The following is a 24,360-nucleotide window of genomic DNA, read 5'->3' on the forward strand; positions in this document are numbered from 1 at the left end:
AATGATATGCTAGTAGATCTACAAGGCAGAAACTTGTTTTCCTGTCACTCTTCCCTAAATAAGCAAATGACTTCACCATCAACTGAGTAGCTCTGGCTAATCTTAGGATCCATCCTTGATTCTTCCCAAGGCCTCATATACAACTGCTAGTTCATGAGCTACAGAATATAGATAAAATCAGTAGCCCCTCAGGAAACAATGTCTTCCAGTCTTTCCCTGGACTGCATGTGAAAGCTCCCTGATCTCTTTGTTTCCACCCTTGTCGCAACATGGTCCCATTAGCAGCAGAACAATGTCTCTAAACTGAAGTCAGACCATGTCATTTCTTTCCAGTTGTGTTCACAGCAATTGGATTAAAATCCCAATTCCTTCCATGACCTGAAAAATCATGTAAGATTTGGCCCCACCTACCTGTATGACTTTAAATCTTTCAAGTCTCCTCTTTGTCACTGAGCTGCATCCACAGAGACTATCTTTCAATTGCTTGAGCACTCTATTCATTCTCTCCTTAGGGCCTTGGCACTCAACTGAGGTTCTATGCTAGGAAAACATTTCTCTTAGGTATTATTTTGGATGTTTCTTTCATCTCATTTAGGACTTTAAGAAGTCATCTCACTGAGGAAGCCTAATCTGTCCACTCTGGCTAACGTAGACATTTTCTCTGCAAATGTACTCTCTCTACTGTGTTAATTTTTTCTAGAGTAGTCTTTGCTGCATCAAGAATTAGAGCATCCATAAAAGTCAAAGTTGAGCTAAAGGAGATGTTGTTGTTGTCGTTCTTAGTTTATTTATTTGTCTTGAGAGGGAGAGAGCAGGCAAGCAGGGGAGGTACAGAGAGAGAGAGAGAGAGAGAGAGAGAGAGAGAGAGGAGAAAATCCCAAGCAGGTTCCTTAATGTCAACACGAAGCCCAAGATAGATCTCATGAACTGCGAGATCAGGACCTGAGCTGAAATCAGGAGTCTGCCATTAACTAACTTAGCCACCCAGGAACCCCTGAAAGAGATGTTTTGATTAGATTCTACCATAACTCTGCTGAGTTTTTAGAGGCTAGACTGCTGTGCTTTCTCTAGACTATATTTTTGGAAACCAGAGTTAAGAGCATTTATTCAAAATGAGAAGGGCATATTAATGGAAGTTTAACAATTTTATTCAATGAAATTCAATCCTCACATTCTTTATCACAGTGGTCTTTTCCTATAGAACAGCTCTGTGAGCCAGGCCTCTAAAATTATGAGACTGGAAGTCACACTCTCAGCCTATTGATTTAATTGTACATTCTTTTTTTTTTTTCCTGTCTGTATTTAATGGTACTTTTCTTCGTTATTAGAAAAAGTCTCTGGTTTGTTGCTTTTATGTTTCAGAGTTTTCCTGAGCAATTGCTATCATGGGGCAAAAATGATTTAAATATGATATTAACAATGAGCATAAAGGATGAAAGTACAAAAAATTTTATAAGCTTACACAGCAAAATAACAACAAATGTTTAATAAGTAGTGACAGTGGAATTCTACACCTCTGAGCCAAAGGAAAAAAATATGTGTCATCGAATGTAAAGATAGGATACACTTAAATATTAAATGTAAAAACAAAAGGACAGGATAGCATTTCGGAAGTACTTTGGCACTAAGTGCTTGTCTTGGTCTCCTCAAGCTGCTGTAACAGAATACTGTAGACTGGATGACTTAAAGAACAGGTATTTATTCCGTACAGTTCTGAAGACGAGAAATCTTAAATGAGGGAGCCAGTGTGGTTGGGTTCTGGTGAAAGTCGTCTTCCTTTTTTGCAGACGGCTGTATCCTCACAGGGCCCAGAGGAAAGGCAGCTGCCTGCTGTTGGTTCTTGTAAGGGCACGAGTCTCATCATCATGGTTCCGCTCTTAGGGCCTAATTACCTCTCTAAGGCCCCACCTGTAGAAGACTAGCACATTTGGGATCAGGTTTCAACATATAAATTGGGGGGGAGGGGCATAAACATTTAATCCATAGCAATACTTGATACTTTTAAGAAATACAAATAACTTAAGCTCTCTCTGTCTTAGTTTTCGCATAAGAAGCGGGTCATATTTTCTCCCTGGTAGCTTTGTCTTAAGACCTCACAACACAAATCAAGACTGTGAGAGGTAGTAGCACTCTTAAACATTCCTTTATGGACAGTATAATAGGGAACCTTATTTATCATAAACTTTGTCATGAATTAACATCTCTAATGTAGAAGACTTATTTGAACTAAAAACTAAGCTTTGGAAATTAACATAAACATTTCCTGGGGTGCCTGGGTGTCTCAGTTGGTCAAGGATTCGACTTTGGATCAGGTGGTGATCTCGTGATTTGTGGGTTCAGGCCCCGTGTGGGGCTCTGTGCTAACAGCTCAGAGTCGGGAACCTGCTTCGGATTCTGTCTCTCTCTCTCTCTCTGCCCCTCCCCCAGTCACACTCTGTCTCTCTCTCTCAAAAATAAAATGAAAACATTAAGTTTTTTTTAATTAAGCATTTTCTATTGGGTTCTAATATTTCCATAATCAGTTCTTGAATACTGAGTTTCACAATTCAAAGTTTTACTTCTTAGCTTCTATAAATAACTTAGAAAAATAATAAATTAGATAAAGGGAATAAAAGAACATAAATCTATCTGTATATTACTATTTGATTATAGATTATCTAAACATTTTTAGAAAACCGCTTCAAATAGAAACAAATTTTCTATTCAGTAGTGATGTTTCATCATAGCTCACATGAAATTGTGGGGTCAACTTTTCATAAAAACACAATGAAGGACTCTATCTGACTCATGATTATTTCCAAGGCCTTCAATTCTTTCTTATTCTAAAGAATTCCTCATGACAATATTGAGTTGATATAGCACATTCTGTGTGTGTGTGTGTAAATAAAATGAATATACATATAAAGTGTATAGGACAGTATGGAGTATACGATGAGCATCATAAATTATAGCTATCATTATTATTCTAATTCTAAATACTGTGATCATTCATCACATGATCTCATCTCATTATGCTTCTATTGGCATTACTTCTGAATATTTACCTACTTAACATCCCTATTTGTGTAAAAGGTCTAAATCAAACTTTATTTTTAAATGAGGGTTTTATTCTTATTTTTAACCACAAAAGTATTTATCTGCTTTGTTAATTTCAAGAAAACTTTAGTGCTTTGCTATTAAGCCAAATTTAAAATCAATTTCAGTGAATAAGAAATATTTTTCTTATTTTCTTGTGGTTATGATTTAAGATTAAAGAACCATTTTGGTGATAGAAAACAGAAAGCAGATTACCAGAGAACATGTTTTGAGTGCCCTCTAGTGGTCACTCAGCCAATAACATTCAAGAAACCTGCTATTAAACGCACCTTAGAAAATCACTCCACAAATTTTCAGTAGAAGTCCCTCCTTTTCCAATCAAGATATCGATCCTTAGAGAGGATAAGTTAATTCCTTTTTACTACATTTATTGTAAAAACTCAAAACCAAATTTATTTATAACATTTTAAAATATATATTCGTTTTAAAGTGTTTATTTATTATTTTCTTTAACTGAATACCATTATGGAAAAGCCATAAAAATAATATAATAAATATCCTTCATAGAAACCATAAAAACTTTTATGAGGGTAATTTATTAGCAGATGTGAAGTTGTTGGGGTTTTTTTTGGTCATTTCCTCTGTCATTTCCGCTGTCACTTCCTTTGTCCCTTTCTGCCTCCCTTCTGACAGCCTTTCTGTGCTACTTTTAGAAACATTCATCTAGGTGATAGTTTAACATTTACAAGTGCCTGATACTCATTAACAGCTTAATATAATTTGATAAAATGTAGGAATGAGCGTTGTTTAAATTTAATCGTAACTAGAGATACATCATCCAGAGAGCATCCTAATTAGTAATGGATTCTACTTCATGTTCATTTCTGTATTATATTATCTTTTTAAAATAAATACCTACAATTTTGTTTGATAACTGATGGAAATTCATAGGCATCCTAGCTTTATACATTTTGCTGTCTGAACACATTTTATCTAAGATTTATGAATGTCTTTTTTTTCTCACTGGTTTAGAATTATAAATTAAAATGTGACTTAATTACCTCTCATATTATTATCAGGAATTTTTTTCTGTGCTCAGCATGGTATATTAGACGTTATTGAAAAAATAAAGTAAAATAAATATTCTCACTTTCAGGGAATTTATCTTCAAAAATGTTAACAAGAAAAGTGTAATAAATATATAAAACAATTTTTTAATGTTCATCATTAGGCTGATATTTTCCCACATTTTTTCAATCTAAGTGTCTGGTTTCTATCTAAGTGTTCTTTGGAGACAGAAAAAGAAAAGAAATGGGAAAATTTACTGTGAGTGGTATCATATTAAAATAACCATATCAAAAATTACATAACCTTTTCCTAGACATAGTCTTGTCTATAAGTGTTTCTTCCAGAAACAGCATTAGTCTTTTGAAGATTAAAATGATAATGAGAATATTAAGTAACACCTCTAACAGCACCCAACAGGATGCTGAATTTGCAGAGACTGTGAAATATATATTAGGTATTTTTACTAATATCTTAATAATTATACATTACCATAAGAAAGGGGGAAACTGGAATGATATTATGAGCTATATACATTTTCCATATAGGTATTTAACACCACATTTGCCATTTTATTTTCTCTTGATAATAATCTTAGATTTGAAACTATAAAAACCAGAGAGATTCAGCCTTCATGGTAAGCCTTGATGTAGAAATGCACTATCTTGTTTAATTTGGTGGGATTCATTCTGCTCATATCCAGGGCTAGCCAGGTGCCATCCCTCTCTTTCTAAGCACATCTTAAAGAATGTATTATCCTGGAAAAAGGAATGACATATGGAAAGAAGGGTATGTCAGCAGTTAGCTATGGAGTTTATAGCTGAATATATAAGAACATAAAATTTGTAAGTGTTCATGCATAGTTCAGTTTTATAAATGCATTGAAACTTTAATTCCAAACTGAATGACTCATTTAAATATTATTCACAACACTTTATTGAATAATATGTTTTAAAGGAACAGCAATATGTGTCTAGTTGGTTTCCATTTACTTCTGAACCCTAGGAGAATAATTCATGCTGCACATGACAAAGAGAGATACTTGAAATCTGCAACCTACTATGAATTTATTTTTGTGTATGCATAAGAAAGTCAGTGGTTCAGTTTCTTTCTTCTTCATGTTGCTGTCCAATTCTCCTAGCACCATTTGCTAAAGAGGCTGTCTTTCTTTCCACTGGGTACTCTTTCCTGCTTTGTTGAAGATTAGTTGATCATACATTTATGGGTCCATTTCTGGGTTCTCTATTCCACTGGTCTGTGTATGTTTTTGTGCCAGTATTATACTGTCCTAATGATTATAGCTTTGTAGTACCGACTCAAATCCAGGATTGTGATGCCTCCAGCTTTGGTTTTCTTTTTCTTTTTTTTTTTCCATAATACTTTATTGTCAAATTGTTTTCCATATAACACCCAGTGCTCTTCCCCTTAAGTGCCCTCCACCATCACCACCACCTCTTTTCCCCCCTCCCCTTCCCCTTCAACTCTCAGTTCATTCTCAGCATTCAATAGTCTCTCAAGTTTTGCATCGTCTCTCTCCCCAACTCTCTCTCCCTCCTCCGCTCCCCCTGGTTCTCCATTAGGTCTCTCCTGTTTTCCTGCTAGACCTATGAGTGCAAACATATGGTTTCTGTCCTTCTCTGCCTGCCTTACTTCGCTCAGCATGGCACCCTCAAGGTCCATCCTGGTTTTCTTTTTCAAGATTACTTAGGCTATTGAGGTCTTTTCTGGTTCCATACAAATTTTAGGATTGTTTGTTCTAACTGTGAAGAATGCTGATGCTATTTTGATGAGTATTGCATTGAATGTGTAGATTGAATTTTAGTATCAGCATTTTAACAATACTGTTCTTCCAATCCATGAGCATGGAGTGTTTTTCCATTATGTCTTCTTCAATTTCCTTCATAGGTTTTCTATTATTTTCAGCCTACAGATCTTTTACCTCTTTGATTAGGTTTATTCCTAGACATCTATTGTTTCTTGGTACAATTGTAAATGGGATTGATTATTTGATATCCCTTTATGTTGCTTCATTATTGGTGTATATAAATGCAACTGATTTCTGTACATTTATTTTTATATCCTGTGACTTCACTGAATTAATGTATCAGCTTTAGCAGTTTTCTGGCGGAGTCTCTTGGGTTTACCATGTAGAGTATCATGTCATCTGCACAAAGTGAAAGTTTGACATCTTTGACTAATTGGATGCCTTTTATTTCCTTTTGTTGTCTGATTGCTGATGCTAGGACTTCCAGCACTATGTTAAACAGCAGTGGTGAGAGTGGACGCCCCTGTCGTGTTCCTGATCTCAGGGGGAAAGCTCTCAGTTTTTCCCCACTGAGGATGATATTAGCTGTGGGTCTCTCTTTCTATCCCAACTTCCTTAAGGATTTTTATTAAGAAAAAATGCTGTATTTTGTCAAATGCTTTTTCTGCATCTATTGACAGGACTATATGATTCTTATCCTTTCTTCTATTAAGGTGAGGTATCATGTTGACTGATTTGCGAACATTAAACCAGCCCTGCAGCCCAGGAATGAATCCCACTTGATCATGGTGAATAATTCTTTTCCTCTACTGCTCTTTAAATGAGTAGCATCACTGGATGCATTTCAGGTTATTGTTAAGGCAGACAGACTGTATGTTTCTATACAGACTCTTCCTCTATGCTGACGCTATTGATTCCCGTGCCAATCACGTGCCAGACTCTGAGATCTGCATCCCTCTACCAGCAGCAGTGGTTCCTTCTGGTTTCATTGTCCTGCACATCAAGGAGTCCCCATGTGTTTACAGATACAAGTAGCCATATTCCCCTGGGTTCTATGGAAAGTCTCTCCCTACCCCTCTCTGTTTCCTCCTCCAGTGTAATGAAATACACTGAAAATGAAGCATACGCAAATAACAGATGCTAAATCATTAAATTCTATTTTATACATAATTATTGGAAACCTTGGTTTGATCTAATTTCCAAGGCAAATCCACATGCACAATACATATACACAGATATATTAATTTGTGACCATTTTAAGCCTCTAACTTTCAGGAGATCAGAACACACACACACAGACACACACACACACACACACACACACACATATACACACACACTACATAAATATATGTTTAGCATAGTTACATGATGGTTGAAGAGGCAAGGCCCCATAAACATCTTTTTAAATATAGTTTTAAAATAAGCCACCCAATTCCAATCTGTGCTAATTTTGTTAAAGTCTCAGAAATTTATCATGCTCTGATCTACTTGTATTTGCTAATTCAACTGCTGGTGCCTCTTTAGATAGTTGCATTTATTGTGTCGGTGAATATAGCACATCAGGGACTTCTTGTAGATAAATCCAAAGAAATACCTATTTCACATAATTATCTTCTCTAAAATGGACAAGAGTAATTCGTGAAAGTGTTTTATTGGTCACCAATGTCCAAAAGGAAATGTATATCTATAACATAATGCACTTAAAAAGTACTGAACAAATAAAAAACTCCAGGTGTAATGCCACTGCCAGTGAGGCAGGAAGGAGCAGCACACTCTGAGGCCTTCTTACCTTCTTTCCCAGCTATGACAACTTCCACCCAACTTCTGCTTCTGAAAACAATACGTAACAAAGTTCCTTTCTTATGTAATTATACATGGAAACTCTGTTCATCAGCGAGATGCAAGAAAGCTTGGTGCTAAAGTGACAGCTCTTAGAGCAATGAGGAATTTGCTACAGGATCTCTTTCCTGTCCTCTGTCCCCTAGGAATCCTGCTCGTAGCCAGATAGACATATCTGCGGCTTCACAGAGCCCAGGGACTTCCTGCTTTTCCTCTCTAGACACACATTGTTTACTGATCCCACTTTCATCAAGAATACCAGATGCTTGGGTCCGTGGGTGGCTCAGTCGGTTAAGCATCTGACTCTCGGTTTTGGCTCAGGTCATGATCTCTTGGTTTCACAAGTTTGAGTCCTGCATCGGGCTCTGTGCTGATGGTGTGGAGACTGCTTGGGATTCTCTCTGTCTCTGTCTCTGTCTCTGTCTCTCTCTTCCTTTACCCCTCCCCTACTTGTGCTGTCTCTCTGAAAATAAATACATAAACTTAAAAAAAAAAAAGAATACCAGATGCTACCAGACATGACCTTGAGCAGAATTTAATTGGTGGTTAAATATATATATATATATTTTTTTAAGCGAAGAGCATTAGAAACAGAGAGAAAGACTAGAAAAAGAGAAAGCAAAAAATAAAGAAATGCAAGAAAAAGATACAAAGAGAAATTAAGAAATACATGGAAGAAGAAGGATGGGAAAAGGAAGAAAGTTTTGCAAAAGGCTATTGTATTTCCACACCGTTTTCTCATGAGAATGACAGCTGCCTATATTTGCCAAATTTTCATAATAACTTAACATTCCAATTTTACTTAGAGAAGAAATATAAATAAATACCATTTTAGTCAAGTATGTAGTTCTCTCAAAATCTGTGAAACAGTTGAATTTTCTCTTTCTCCCTCTCTCCTTTTTTTTATGGACTTTATTCCTGCCTTTCTTTCTTTCTTTCTTTCTTTCTTTCTTTCTTTCTTTCTTTCTTTTTCTTTTCTTTTCTTTTTTTTCTTTCTTTCTCTTTCTTTTTTACAGCCATACCCTATCTGTAGCTATATTGCAAATAGCAGAGTATTGATTTAAAAAAACAACAGAGCCAGCTTTCCACTTCCTGTGTGAAGACACAATTGTTAACATTGCGCTATCTCTGAGCCTTTTTGCCACTGGCAGATCTCTTTAGCATTTGCCCCAGAACTGCTGACAAGACATACTATCATCTCTTCAACTTCAGCTTCCTCTTCTTCTCTCCCTGTGGGAGAAGAACATGTGTGTGCCTTTGGGGGAGTTAAGGAAGTTAGGGCAGACCTCTTGCCTTATGGCTTACTAAGAAGCGTATACTTTTTCTACCCTGCTTATTCTGTACCGTTGAAGAATTTTGCAAAGGATCCTACATCAATTGCCATCTCTGTTCACTTAGTAATTAATTCATTAGTTTGTTTAGTCAGCACACATTTATCTAGAATCTCCTTGATTTTTGGCAACGTGCTTAGTAATTGGGATTTAAGAACTAAGGACAAAGGCTTTTAGTTTGGGGGAAGTAATCAAACATCAGACTCAAAATGTAATTTTCTTTCTTCGAGAGCCTTTTAAAATAAAAGTACAAAAAGCACTCTTATGCATTCCTTCTAAAATAGTCTCAACTGTCTGTGTGATATGTATTCTTAAAAGTAAATCACAAAACAAAATATGTAAGTATATTCTGACTGTAAACTTGGAAAAGAACATTGAACATTGAAATACTGTTGTTAAGCTTTAAGCAATGGAGGACAGAGAGGTCTTGTATACTGTCCCACCAGGCATATGTGAGAGGGGGATCACAGTGAAGGGTTTGTGTGCATATAGAGCGGGGCACGAACTTCCTGTGTTCCCGATCTCTAGAGGACTTGCCTCACTCTTTGGTAAGATCAGTGTCTTACCAGCAATATTTCCAAGTTACTTCATCTTTCTGAACATCTGAAAAATGAGGATTATTAAAACTATGAAGGTTAAAGCCAATAATATTTTCATCAGTCAACACTGTCTTCATAAGGTGAGAATGTAGGATAAGAGGAAAGAATAGATATTAAAGCCAAACTGACTAGCCATTTAGGAATTATGTCAACCGAGGCAAACTTACCAGTGGTTATAAATCCCAATTTCTGTATCAGTAAAGCCATCAAGCAGAGCATGCTATAGAGTAGATGTGGGGTGAATCATTATTATAGCAGAGAAAGGTTTCATTTATTTAAAAAAATCCTCTTTGTACCAGATTGATAAATCTGTGTTTAGTTGCCTGAAATTATGAATATGACTTTATATTTTAAAATTATTCTATTTCTGCTTTTCCCTCCCCTGTTCACATAGCCCCTTAGAATTTTTCACTCATTCTTTTCTGTTTACTTAGGTGCTTTCATTAATTCTGTATTCTCAGTCCCCTCTTGAATGTAGGAAAATATTATTGCTCAGTAAACTGAGTTAATTGAAATCAGGAATTCATTTTTTTCTTGCTTTAGTAATTTAGTTATATAACTTCATATCTTGCTAATATTAAATACTTCACAAGTGATATATGATTGAATGAATGATAGTGTTTTTTTAATTGGTGAAAAATATAGAGTGTCATTCAGAAGTTGTATATAAACAGAAAGCCATACCAAAGTGTTCTGCTAGGAAAAAGGAATGATTTTCAAATGGGAAAATTCTAGAGATAATTATAAATGTTTTGGAGTTAAAGCAAGTAAGACACATCTCCTATCATGCCTAACAAATGACAAAATTAGTTTTAATATTTTCTTTGGGTGCAACTATAATTTTGCTTTTATCAGTGTATAGGATTTAATTAGTTTATGCATAAGATATTAGAATATATTCTTTCAGTTTGCTTTGTTCCATGCATTCGTTACTTTATTTTAATCTTTCTTTGATTAATGCATGCAAATGGACCATTCACTATGTAGAAGGACTCTCCCAGTTCTGGGTAAACAAGGGTGAATGATAATGCCTTTATATTCTAATTGTCACTGAGATATTTGGTGACATAACACAATCTTAGTGTATGAGAAAACTGAGCATGATAGTAACACCTTGATAAGTACTTTGAAGAAAATCAATGAATTTTACATGATCCCAGAAGTCAAATACAGGTTCTTTTTGTTTACTAGTATGTGTATTAGTATGATACTTAGAGATACAAAGACTTGATGCCATAATAGATAGCAATAGTTTACAAACTGACAGTCAATGCAATTCTAAGTTCTTAGATAAAGTCCGAGACATTTGCACAAGCAGAACACTACAAGTATGTCTCCAAGAGCCTTACTGAATTAATTAGTAAAAGACTATGAAATTAAGAAATGAATTAGGACATAGTTATACCATAGAAAGTAGTATCCATACCATACTACTGAAAGCTATGTGCCTGAATTATCACTAAATGTATCTACATGGAAAAGTCTCAAAAACTCAACAACTGTTTAGGTCAAAGCAGCAGTAGATAAACTATACTACCCTTGATGTAAATTTTGAAATCACTCTAAACAATAGTGGACGAGTTCTTTGTTGTGTATTTGTTTTCTATATTACATTTGTTGTTTTGATATAAATTAGCATATAAACATTTATTGAAGGGCATCTGGGTGGCTCAGTTAACTGAGCATCCAACTCTTGATTTTGGCTTAGGTCATGATCTCACAATGGGCTTCACACTAGGCATGTAACCTGCTTAAGATTCTCCCTCTCCCTCGGCCCTTCCTGTTTGTTCATTCTCTCTCTCTCTCTCTCTCTCTCTCTCTCTCTCTCTCTCAAAAATTATTGAGAAAAATTCACTACAACTTCATAAAATATACATTCTGGAGTGAGAGATAAGTGGAATTTTAGTAATTGGAATGGTGGAGTAACCTTGTTTCCATAAATTACTGATTTGCCAAAAAAAATAATTGTAGCAAATTATTAAAATGTTATTAACTGGGTTTTGTTTATGGGTTATATTATCCTACATACTGTTAAAGTATATGTGATGTCATTGCACAAAAGGTGGATAGAAAGTGAAGAGGAAGAAATGGGAAATGCAGACAAATATTTTATTTTACTTTTTCTGAGAACGGGAGTAGCTAGGGTAGCCCAGAGGAACAGAACATAAAGTCAGGACAGGCTTCATGTGTCATGTCACATGTTTATTCACTGAACAGGAAATAGGACAATAGGGCAAGGGCACTAGCTGTATTTGCCATAATTTGAAAAGTGAATAATTAAACAAGAAGGCACTTATATATATAACACACAGATTTTCTAACTAGTGACATATGGAAGCCTAGTACACAAGGGAGATGCTCTGAAGAGTTTCCCTTGCCAATTAGCTTGAGAAATTCTATAAATTACTAGAGTATAATATTAGTGCACCTTTTGCACTAGCATACAGCATTAAGGATATTTAGAGATCAAAAATACTTATTAGTGTATTAAGGACTGTGCTATAAAGATGCCCTTTTAGCTTTTTTTTACTGGGTTAAGTCAGTAACAAAAACAAAGTTTCATCATGTGGGACTGTTCCCAGTTCTGTACATGCCAAGTTCTTTCATGTTTGATCATTTTGTACAAGATGTTCTTCTCCTTATATCGTCTCCCTGGTTTGGGACTAATCTTAGTCATTGTTAACCACTGAACCCAACTTCCTTTTCTCTGGTCTCCCCTTTCTTTGTGTGCCTGGTTAGCCATTTAGTCCTCTCAGAACATTTGGTGATCTATGAATAATTATCACACAGTATTTTCATGTCTGTGCTCTTCAGTTCTCTTCATTTGACTTATAATCCTAGTATATTTAGAACTGTTTTCTATTCATTTTTCTTCATCGTGATGATATAGTACAGTCTTGCATGTGCCTCCGGCGTCAGTAAATGTTTTTGTATGAATTGGTAAATGGCTTTGGATGTTTCTGAGTGAAGGGGGGAGATGAAGCATTTGAAGGAGGGCTCATTACACGAGGCGAGTGTCTCCAGGGAAATGGAGAAGCGGCCCCAGGGAGGGATTTTAATCAAGTCTGTCTCTCACGTAATTTATAAGGAAAGAAGAGTCAGTGATGAAGATTTAGAGGATACAGACTAAGAGCATTACAAGATAGATTGCTATTATAAAGAACAAAATTGAAAAAGCCTGCAGAAGAAAAAGGTAAAAGTTATAAAATCTTACAGAGAAGTAGAATAGAATAATGACCAGAGGTAGGCCATTGTATTTGACAACAAAGAAGTTATTGCTGATTTTATTGAGAGTATTTTGGGGAACATACTAAAGATGAAAGCCAAATGTCCAAGCATTGAGAAATGAAACTTAAGGGGAAAGAGATAAAAATGTACAGAAGTAGACAAGGCTGGGACATGGGGAAGGTTCAGGTTGAGAGACTGAGAAATATTCATAACCTGTTTCAAACCAATTGGTATTTTTTTATCTGATTTTTTCCACATTAGAAGTATAAGTATTAAAGCTAATAAGAGAAGATAATACATTTATTTTCAGTATGTACTTTAAATTGTGTGGCAAATAACACATCAAAACATACTTCTTTAATTTGTAATTTTTTATAATTGAAAAATTATTCCTTAAGAGTGAATTCTCAACATTATTTATTAACATTGAATGACATTCTGAATTCAAAACTGAGACACTGATTTTCATTCCCCTCGATCCAATTTCAGACATCATCTCCAATCTCACATGGCTTTTCTTCTAGACATCTCACACTTAACATTATTAAAAGTTAATACTTGAGTTTTTCCCCTCAGTGTCTGTCCTTCCTCTGCATGATGCCATTATTATGTACTCCATGGTTCAAACAAACAAATGAAAATTGAGTTATTACTGATTCTTTTCTTTTCCTCACTTCTGTACTTTAAATCCATTAACAACTTTTTTCTATTTTTTTTTATGTCTATTTTTGAGAGACACGGAGAGCACAGGCAGAGAAGGGACAGAGAGAGGGAGACACAGAATCTAAAGCAGGTTTCAGGCTCAGGTTCCAAGCCATCAGCTCAAAGCCCAGCACGGGGCTTGAATTTATGGACCATGAGATCCTGACCTGAGCCAAAGTGGGACATTTAACCCGCTTAACTGAGTGAGCCACCCATGTGTCCCCCATTTATAACTTTCATCGGTGCTTTCTTCAAAACATTTTCCAAATCTTTACACATCTTCTTATTGTTATCCCTGTAATACAAGCCAGGGTCATCTCCTGCCTGGAATCCTCTGCCCTCCCTCTTTCATCTTATTCTTCCATAATGTTCACTTTCTACATTATCATTCATTACTGTGATTATCATTCATTACTGAATTATCATTCAGTAATATATGTATCAACTCATTATTCCTCTATTTAAGCCTTCAAAAAATTCCCACTGGAAGATAAGAGGTCTTCCTTACTAACCCACCCTCAACTCTCCACCTCACTTGACATCCATGTGCAACACTAATGTTTACTCTCATAAAAGACAACAAACTTGTTCACTTCTTAGTGTTTTCACATGTGCCAGTCCTACTTTTTTTTCTTTTGGTTGCATCTTTCCATTTTGGGATATAAGCTCCGTGAAATCAGAATTTCCCTGTGTTAGTTACCCAGGGCCAGTGCTAGACCATTTTGTGGAATTTTTGCTCCCAGTAATACTGTGCTGGCTTGCCTGAATGCAACTATTCCATCACCAAAAGAAAAATAGAATTACTGAACACAATGTAAAAAAAAAAAAGGGTGGTGGTGGTGGAGAGAGAGGCGGTAGGGCTTATCAAAAAGTTTCTAAAGCATAAAGGCTTAAGGGATCAAGGTATCAGAACAGGGCAGGGGTGCCGGGTGGCTCAGTTGGTTAAGCCTCTGACTTCAGCTCAGGTCAGATTTCATGTTCATGGGTTTGAGCCCTGTGTCAGGCACTGTGCTGACAGCTAGCTCTGAGCCTGGAGCCTGCTTCCAATTCTGTGTCTCCTTCTCTCTCTACCCCTCCCCCTCTATGCTCTGTCTCTCTCTGTATCAAAAAATAAATAAAACATTAAAAAATTTTAACAAAAGTATCAGAACAGGGCAGCTGACAGAGGAAGTCTGGACATTTGAACCTAATTCTCCCTACTCCCCTGCCAACATTTGTGCCAACCTGAGAGTATACATTTTGAGAGACTCAGACATAAAACCGAGATTTCTACCATTTTATGTTGATGAAGGGAATTATAGTTTAAGGCCAAAGAAGAGAGGACTGGTAAGCACCCTGGGATTCCATTTGAACATGAAGAGGGCTACCTTTTATAAGTCAGATATATACTAACTGTCAAAAAAATGTATGCCCAGCCTTGCCTTGAATCAGCTCAATCTTGGATCAATTAGAGATTGCCATTCAGCTGTCTTCCATAAGTGTAAGGTAGATTCCTTCTTGAAGAACATAGAGCAGTATGGAGAACTGTAGGACACAACCTCTCTGTCTCTTCTGTCTCTCTCTGTCTCTCTCTGTCTCTGTCTGTCTCTCTCTCTCTCTCTCTCTCTCTCTCTCTCAACCCTTCAAAAACATCAGTATTCACACAAGCAAAATCTAGGAATGAGCCAGAAACTGTGAGGAAAGAGTAGCAACAGACCTATTGAAGATCAGACACAAGGGTGATCAGAAAGGAAATTAAAAATGATTTTAACTCAAATTTCAAAAAGTTAAATGACAGGAAGGAGAATATTAGTAGTAAACTGGAAACTATTATAAAATGACATTGAAACTCTAGTACTGGAAAATTTAATAACACAGATGTAGTATATGGTTTTAACAAAGATTAGAAACGTATGAAAAGGAATTTATTAATTAGATAATAGGAAAGATAAAAGTTATCTTTGGAAATAAGGACATAAGAAAGAACATGCAGAAAAGAATAAAAAATCCGCATATATTTGGAATCCCAGTATAACAGAAATGAAAGAATGAGGCAGAAACCAATATTTAAAGAAATAGTAATTGTGTAGTTTCTGTAAATATATCAAAGCATATAATAATGAAGTGAAAAAAAACCCTTTAGAATAAATGCAAGTAAAACTACACATGAGGTCACCATAGTAAAACCAAAGTAGACTAAAAAAGAAAAAAAATCAGTGTCCTATAGGGTTTCAAATTTAGAATTAAAATACAAAAAAAAACTATAATAAAAAATTATCTTTTAAAAGAGAAAATGAATTTAAAGTGTTCTAAGATCCTTTGATTTTATAGGAAGTTGCAAATATAATAATATATGCTGGGTTTGAATGCATATAATATATTAGACTTCTATAAGTCAAAGTCATGGTATCATATTAAGTATCCATGAAAAGATTTGTTAAATAATGTATACCTAACAAAGAAAAACAATGAAATAATAAAGGAACATATAATTAATTCAAAATAATACAAGGAAGGAGAGCAAAAGTAAGAATGAATAAAATGCAAGAGTGTTATGGCAAACTTAAAACCAAATACATTAGTAAATATATTAAATATATATATTAAAATCTAAAAACTGTTCATAATTGGAAAATAAAAGCATAAGTATATGCCTCTTACAATAGAATGCTTTAAACATTTTAAAAAAGCTGAAACTGAAGGGACAGTAGAGATAGTACCATGGAAGTGCCAGCCGGAGGAGTGGTGGTCCTTTCAGTAGTAGAGGTTAACCAAGTGGTGACAGCAGAGGTAAAAAGATACACTTTGTAATGATGAAAGACTCAACCCAATGAAAAGATATAACAGTTCATAACTTTTTCCCAGTAAAGAGAACAATGAGGTTTTAATGAAACTTCTTTCAAATCTGTAAAGTACATGTGAAATAAATGCTTTCATTCTTTCCATTGGACAGATTTCCAAACAACCATCAAAGTCCTTAGGTGAGTAAAATGCTGGACAGATGTGTAGCCAAAGAATGCTATGAAATCATGAAATCCCATCAACTATATATCAAATGCAGCTAATGAGGGTCCCAAGTGAATGATGGTTAGAGTTAACTGGCTAAAACCAAGACATTATTAAAGTAGCCTAGATCATAAAACTAGACAGAAAAAAACTATATAGAAAAAGCCATATAACCAAAAGACCTTTCATCTGCTATTAAATGAGCATTTATGTTGGGCAAATCAATTTTATATTTGAAGCAGCTTCTAGCACCAACACGTTGGTAGGATCTGAAGAGGGGTTGTCCCTTGGAGCAAGGCCAATGAGAGCAGGCGGGAATCTCTGCTGTCATCTACTTCAAGCCTCCTGTGTTACAGATGGTGAAATGGAGGCCCAAAGAGATTAAGTGTCTTGTCCAAAGTCACAAGACACAGGAGCACAAGACTGGCTAGAAAATGATAGGTACAGGGGCCCCTGGGTGGCTCAGGTGGTTAGGTGTCTGACTGATGCAGGTCATGATCTTGCAGTTCATGAGTTTGAGCCCCGCGTTGGGCTCTGTGCTGACAGCTCAGAGCCTGGAGCCTGTCTTTGGATTCTGTGTCTCCCTCTCTCTGTGTCCCTACCCTGCCTTCACTGTCACTCTTTCTCTAAAAAATAGATAAAACAAAAAGATGCTAATAAATAAATAATGAAAAAAAGAAAATGATAGGTACTGCTTTATTTGACTGTACACGTAGTTCTATTTGATTCATGTACTTCTTTTCCTACAGACTGATCCACCATAAAAGAAATCAATACAATTCATAACACACTCCAGTATTATATTTTATTGAGAAGAACTGACATGGACTGTAGTTCATTTCTTGGGCTTATATAGATCTTCAGTCAATAGTTGGAGTAATCAGATCCCACTTATTTTAATTGTAAATTGGCTGAGAAGTTAGCACATCCTCTACTACCTAAACTAACCTATGCCTCAAAATTACTAAGTCACTGGTATAATTTTAATAGTTTAAAGGTTAGTAAAGTACCAAATTAATACAGAGGGAAAGCAAGTTGGGTCCTTCCTTTAAAGGAGAATAATGCCACTCTCATTTCAATAAGGTAAGGAAATGTAAAAACCTGATTCTATTTAGGAGAAAAAGTAACTACAATCTTCGGCTTGTGAATGACCTGGTATAATGTGTTTCTGTAAAATACTTTGGAGGCATGAAGTTTTGTCTAGCATATCTTGCCATGGTCCTGAGGCCTCGGTTGGATGGATTTATGCACTAATGAACATATAAGAATGAAAAAAAGAAAACAAAGATTACTGTTAGCAAGAAGCAGCATATAATGAAAATATTTAAATTCCATAGTTATGAAGCCAAGAAGTTGCATGTATATATATGTTTAAATGTGTCTTTACAGTGGTAGTTGGAAAAAAATCAAGGCATACTGGGCATTTGTCCATTATTCTAAAATAGTTGCTGCAGAACAGTTAAATTGTGGTTCATAAGTAGAATAAAGCCTTATAAATAAAAGTGACTTCTGCACATCCTATATCCTATACATATATTGCCTTACACGGATGTCTAGTTGTAAGTAAATCAGTCCTGAGCTACAGTTTTTCCCACTGGGTTTCGCACCAAATGATTTGACTTCACTTTTCTTGAACACGTACTGCACCCAGTCAGGAAGTTAGGACATTTGTACTCCTAGCTTCTATGATATCTAACCAGCAGAAATAAAATGAAATATCCTGGGACCCCAAATCCATTCCATACCACTGCAAGAATATTTACAAATAGAGGGCAAAACATATTTGTTTTCTGTTAGGCAAAAGAACATAATTTAGTACTAAAGAATAAACTATGCTTGCTACTGAAAAGGTGTACATATACCTAAAAGGTAAAATAAAATTTCATGAAAATATTTAACAAGGTACATTACAAACATTTAAAGAAGCATGTTAAAAGAGCAAAGTGAAAACAAGATTAGTATTCTGAAACTATCAGTAGGAAAAGATACTTATTAAAAGAAAATGTCCATTAAGTAAAGAGTTAAATATAACATTGTATTTTAGTGTTCATGTCAAATTTCACTTGATCTCTCCTAAACAGGTACACAATTTTCTTGGAAACTGCACATAGTGCAAAACCAAGCAGTAGATGACAAGTGGTTGAGGACAGTGGCATGATTTTCACATGATCTTGAAAAAGTAAGGGCAGTTTGCAATGCTGAATAGATAGGTGGCTGGGGAAATACTGTCTATATTTGAGCAATTTTATAATAGCGCTGCATCAGTTTACCCACAATCGGCTTAATACTCAAAACCCAGACATTAGATTTAAAAGGATCTTGTGGGGGCACCTGGGTGGCTCAGTCAGTTAAGTGTCTGGCTTCGGCTCAGGTCATGATCTCAGGGTTCATGGGTTCGAGCCCCGCTTCAGGCTCTGTGCTGGTGCCTTGCTCAGAGCCTAGAGCCTGCTTCAGAGTCTGTGTCTCCCTCTCTCTCTGACCTTCTCCTACTCATGCTGTCTCTCTCTGTCTCTCAAAAATAAATAAAAAACATTAAAAAATTTTTAAAGGATCTTGTGTTGGAGGGCAAGATTGTACAGAACTAGGGAAAACCATTGTAAATAACTTCATCTTGGGGTTGAATCCTTTTTTATATATGTATTTTTGTAAGTTTTTATTTCTTTATTTTGAGAAAGAGAAAAAGTGTGTGAGCAGGGGGAGAGACAGAGAGACAGGGAGAGAGAGAGAGAATCCCAAGCAGGCTTTGCACTGTGAGCATGGAGCCTGACACACGGCTTTGGCTCACAAACTGTGAGATCATGACCTGGGCTGAAATCAAGTCAGACACTTAACCAACTGAGCCACCCAGATGCCCCTAGAAGTTATTTTTAATGAACTAAAGATGAATTAAAATATCAAAAGCAGAGCACCTGGGTGACTCAATCATATAAGTTTCTGACATTGGCTCAGATCATGATCTCATAGTTTGTGAGTTCAAGCCCCACGTCAGGCTCTGTGCTGGCAGCTCAGAGACTGGAGTCTGCTTCAGATTCTGTGTCTCTCTCTCTTTGCCCCTTCTCCACTCATGCTCTGTCTCTCAAAAATAAATAATAAACATATAAAAATTTTTTAAAAATATCAAAAGCTGTGTATGGTTTGAGCTCTTAAGGGAGCATTAAAAAAAAAAAAATAGACCCTTTCCCCTCTTTGATAAAGTTAAAGTCCTCTTTGGCCATGGTTGATGCCCACTGGAAATTCTGAGGAGTGAAGGCTGTATTCCTACTCAGAGGAAACTCACGGAACCTGGTGCTCAAGTGCTGGACCCTTAAAGCCCAGTGGTGTACCCTGAATCCACCTTTCGATGGCTTGGGGACAAGCTAGGGGACATGCTGCCATTGCAGATATTTGAAAAGTGCCTAAGTGTCAGATACTTTTGTCTCTTCTATATTTCTCTCCCACTGTGTTCCACGCACTAGGAGCTGGGGAAGTGCCTATCACCTCTGGAAACAGACATTCTAGCAGGAGTGAAAAACGTAAAGGCAGGGCAAAGAGAGCAAAACCACAAAGTTTGGTGGAGGAAAGCATCTGGTTTTCACATTCCTGTTCCTCTTTGGGCCGGGTTCATGTGCACTCGCACTCCAAGCATTAGGGTGGACGTTTCAGAGATGGTCTACCTCTAATCCAGACAATTTGAGCCCCATGGGACATAGCTGCCTAGAATTCTCCCCAGGTACCTCCTTTCCTTTTCTGACTCAGGATCACTGAAACACAAAAGGCCTTCATCTGACTACCTCATAAGAGGGCTTTTAGTTCAGTTTTTAAATTTTAATTGGTACAGTTGATAATAGTCTAAGTCATCAGCAAGCTTTCTTTATCACTCAGTTACAAAGGATACAATCTTTAGAATGTTCTTTACTTTTTGTGTAATAACTGTGTGAAAAAATTGTAGTTTACCTATATGCAGCTCAAGACAAAGATAAAATTTCACCGGAGTGCCTGGGTGGCTCAGTTGTTTAAGTGTCCGACTTCTGCTCAGGTCAATATCTCACAGTCCATGGGTTCAAGCCCCTCATCAGGCTCTGTGCTGACAGCTCAGAGCCTGGAGCCCGCTTCAGATTCTGTGTCTCCCTCTCTCTCTCTTTCCCCTCCCCTACTCACTCTCTGTCTCTGTCTCTCAAAATAAAGACATTAAAAAAAGATAAAATTTTATAATTTTAAAGACAATGAATGATTAGTATCAAAATACATATAGGAAAATCTTATGGAGCTTAAAGGAGAAAGAGGCAAATGCACAACCATCCTTGGATGACTTAATTTGGACATCTTGAAATCAGTATGACATGCTATAAGGAAAAAGGTTTTTATACAAGTATGATTGGAGTTGGGGTGATTCAGTGTGGCTGTATTCATGTTACAAGTTTGGAAAGGTAGGCCGTCTTGGGTTAAGAGGTCCTTGATGCAAAATACCATAGTGAGGAGTTCCTACTTTTTCCTGTGGACAATGAAGCTCTGGAAGGGAAATTTTTTTGTGCGTTTGATAGAAAGGATATGATCCTATTTGCTTTAAAAGATTACTTATGTGTGGGCACCTGGAAGGCTGAGTCAGTTAAGCCTCTGCCTCTTGATTTCAGCTCAGGACATACTTTCAGAGTCTGAGAGATCGAGCCCTGTGTCATGCTCTGTGCTGAGTGTAGAGCCTGCTTATGATTCTCTCTCTCCCTCTCTCTTTGCCCCTTCCCTGCTCACTCTCTATTTCTCTCTATAAAAAACATTTACTTTTGCAAAAGTATATAATGTATACTGAAATGAGGCAGTCCAGGAGAGAGAGAAACTAGACACATAGATACTATCGTAATTCTTAAATAAATGTGCTTTTAAAAACAAAAATATTTTAGTGCTATATGATTAACAGAATTGAAGTACCTAATTAATTGGATAATTGGCTTAAGAGAATAATGAGAGTTTGAATTTTCTATACTGGCTAGTAACATAGCACTACCCAGTGCTCTTGACCTATCTTACAAATACCAAAGAGAAATCAGAATTGGAGAGGATGATTATAGTGGGTTCAGGCAAGGACATACGGATAAGGATAAATGGAGGGGGGGGGGCTTAGAAGTGAATGTTTAGTACATAAAGAAAAAAAACCCAAATAATCAGGCCTTAGTTATTAACTGTATTCTACTCTGTTTGTTGCCATTGTAACTGAAATGGTAGAGACTAGAATACACATTTTTTCAGATAGCTATAGGTAGGGGGTTAGAAAGAATAAAAAGAAATTGTAGACTATGATTTGGGTTGTTCAAGAAGGACAAATTCTACAAGTTAAGTCTCTCTATTATCAATATATATTTTTCATTGTTCTCCATGATTTGACCTTCATTCCTGCTAATTGTGCATACTTCCTCATGATGAGGAATAAAATGTGGATAGCTAACTTGCTGAAGGCAGCTGGCTGAACAAGGAAGAAGTTAAAAAGATCAGTTAAAAAAAACATTCTGCATTTTTTTCAGTATTTTCTATATGTAGTACATTATCCTTGATATCGATGGTACTTATGACAAGATCAGGAAAGGTCATTTTATGTCAGTAAAGAAGGCACTGCCAGGCTGTTTTGGGCACATTTTCCCCACTTGAGTTTATTCCTAGGATTTTCCTTGTTCATTAAATGTATATGGTAATATTTTTAGAAAGGTCAGCTCTTAAAAATAGTGACAGTCTGAAAGGAAACCTCCTATATATGAACTATTTAATTAAATAAAAATAGAGGTTTAGTTTCAAATATTATTTTCCCAATTCTCATTTTCATGTTGTTTTTCCCCAATCATTTCTAATACCTGAGATCTTTAAGTTCGAACATCAAAGTATTACTAATCATTTTGAAGTATTTCTAATGGTTTTACAAAAGCAACACTGAGCACTTTATTAAACAATTATAAACAATTAGTCATGAGAGAATAATGTAATATCTGCCATATTAACATTAGATGCCCAAAAGGGGATTAGAAAGAGAAAAAGAGAATAAGTTAGAGAATTTATGTTGTGTGGAGAATGACAGTCTTTGGGAAGTCCAAGGTTTGGAAAACATATTTGAGTGGAGGTGTGTCTCTCTTTTCTCAGTATCAAGGAATATAATTTCTCTGGTAAGAAATCAGCCTTTATTTTTATTTTACTCATTATAATTAAGCTTTCCTCCTCATTGAGGATGTCTTGTAACAGTTTAGACAAAATAAATTAAGCCTCTTCAGTTTGAAGCCATTAAAACATTTCAGTACAGAAGGAAGTAAGACGGGCCTTCCTGAATTAACCTCAGTAATATCTTCTGGAACTCTTTTCTAATGTTGCTAAAGTGCATTCCTGTGTATTTCAACTTAAGCCATCTGCCAATCTTAATGCTTATTCCTGAGGGAGGAAAACTTCCAGAGCTATTTTTCATTTAATTTGCAAGGACATCCTGTTTAGGTATTTATCAAGAGAACAGAAGAATTGATGCCAAATACCACAAACCCTAGTTTAGAAAACTTAATGGGTTGGACTGAAGTAATAACGTACATTTAAAAGGAACTATAACTTACTTCCCTGTATATTTAGTAAATACTCAAAAAGTATGGCTATTAGGCCTAAATGCTTTTTAAAAATATCCATACTTTGCTCTTTCTATATTAAGGGATTTATGGAGAAAAAAATTGTTAACCTTTCATGGGATGGTGGCTAAATACTTTAGGGCAATAGAACCATGACCTTTTGTGTTCCAAGATCATAAAATGATTCAAATAGCTATTTCTTTTGAAAAATAAATGGTATAGCCTAAAGATCTTTTTACCATATATGATGGATAGCAAAAGAGCAATCTATAAAAAAGCACAGTACAGTACTTACCTTTTTTTTTCAATGTTTCACAAACATTGTTTGCATAGCAAATATTTAGTTTAACTCTGTTTTTTTTTTCAAGTTTACAGTTTAACTCAGAAAATGCCCTATTTCACTCTCAATATTACTGTTTTAAAACACAAATAAGGTAAAAGTGGATATATGTTGATTTGGAGAACTCTTTTATTTGAGTGAAAAAAAAGATCCAATACAGTGTATTACAGTGGGACACTAAATTATAACTTAATTATGTAGCATTTTTTAGTCTAACAACCTTACAACACATTAGTCTTTCTCCTATGTGCTCTACTAGAGATTTGTGCTGAATAGGTTAATGGAAACCAAGGTTAAATAACATTTTAAAGACATGTGATCAGATTGGGTAAACTTCACCACTCATTTTGGTTGGCACTGTATAAGCAAAACATCCAGTTAATTTTTTTCCTTTTTTTCATTACATTGATTATGTAATTTGAGCATTGAGACACCCAAAAAGCCTTTACTGAGCACTTCCTCAAGTTACATTTTACAGGTGGGTTGAATATGTAGCTACTTAAGTGACATTATTCCAACAGTTCTAGTTCAAGGCAAATGTTCCTACTAAAGATTATATTACTAGAGCTTATTTTTTTATTCCTAAAGTTTTAAGACTTTGGAGGTCTTAAAATCTTCCAAAATATCAATCTTTTTTAATGTGAAAAATACAAGGATATTACTTTCTATGTTTATTATATAAATTAAAATTCAGAGAAGCCATCTTCTACATATATAAGTAAAACTATGTAGTGTAAATAGGTAAAACTTAGACTAAGTTGGAGCTCCTGGAGTCTAGTCCAATTACCTTTTCTTGCCACACTTCTGGGAATTAACATGGTAAAGGCTTAATTTTGCTTCCTTACGGGGAAGATTAATTGAGAGTGGACCAATGGGTCAGGATATGGTTTCTCTAGTGAGATTG

The sequence above is a fragment of the Suricata suricatta genome, chromosome 4 (assembly GCF_006229205.1).
Source record: "Suricata suricatta isolate VVHF042 chromosome 4, meerkat_22Aug2017_6uvM2_HiC, whole genome shotgun sequence".
Classification (NCBI taxonomy): Eukaryota; Metazoa; Chordata; class Mammalia; order Carnivora; family Herpestidae; genus Suricata; species Suricata suricatta.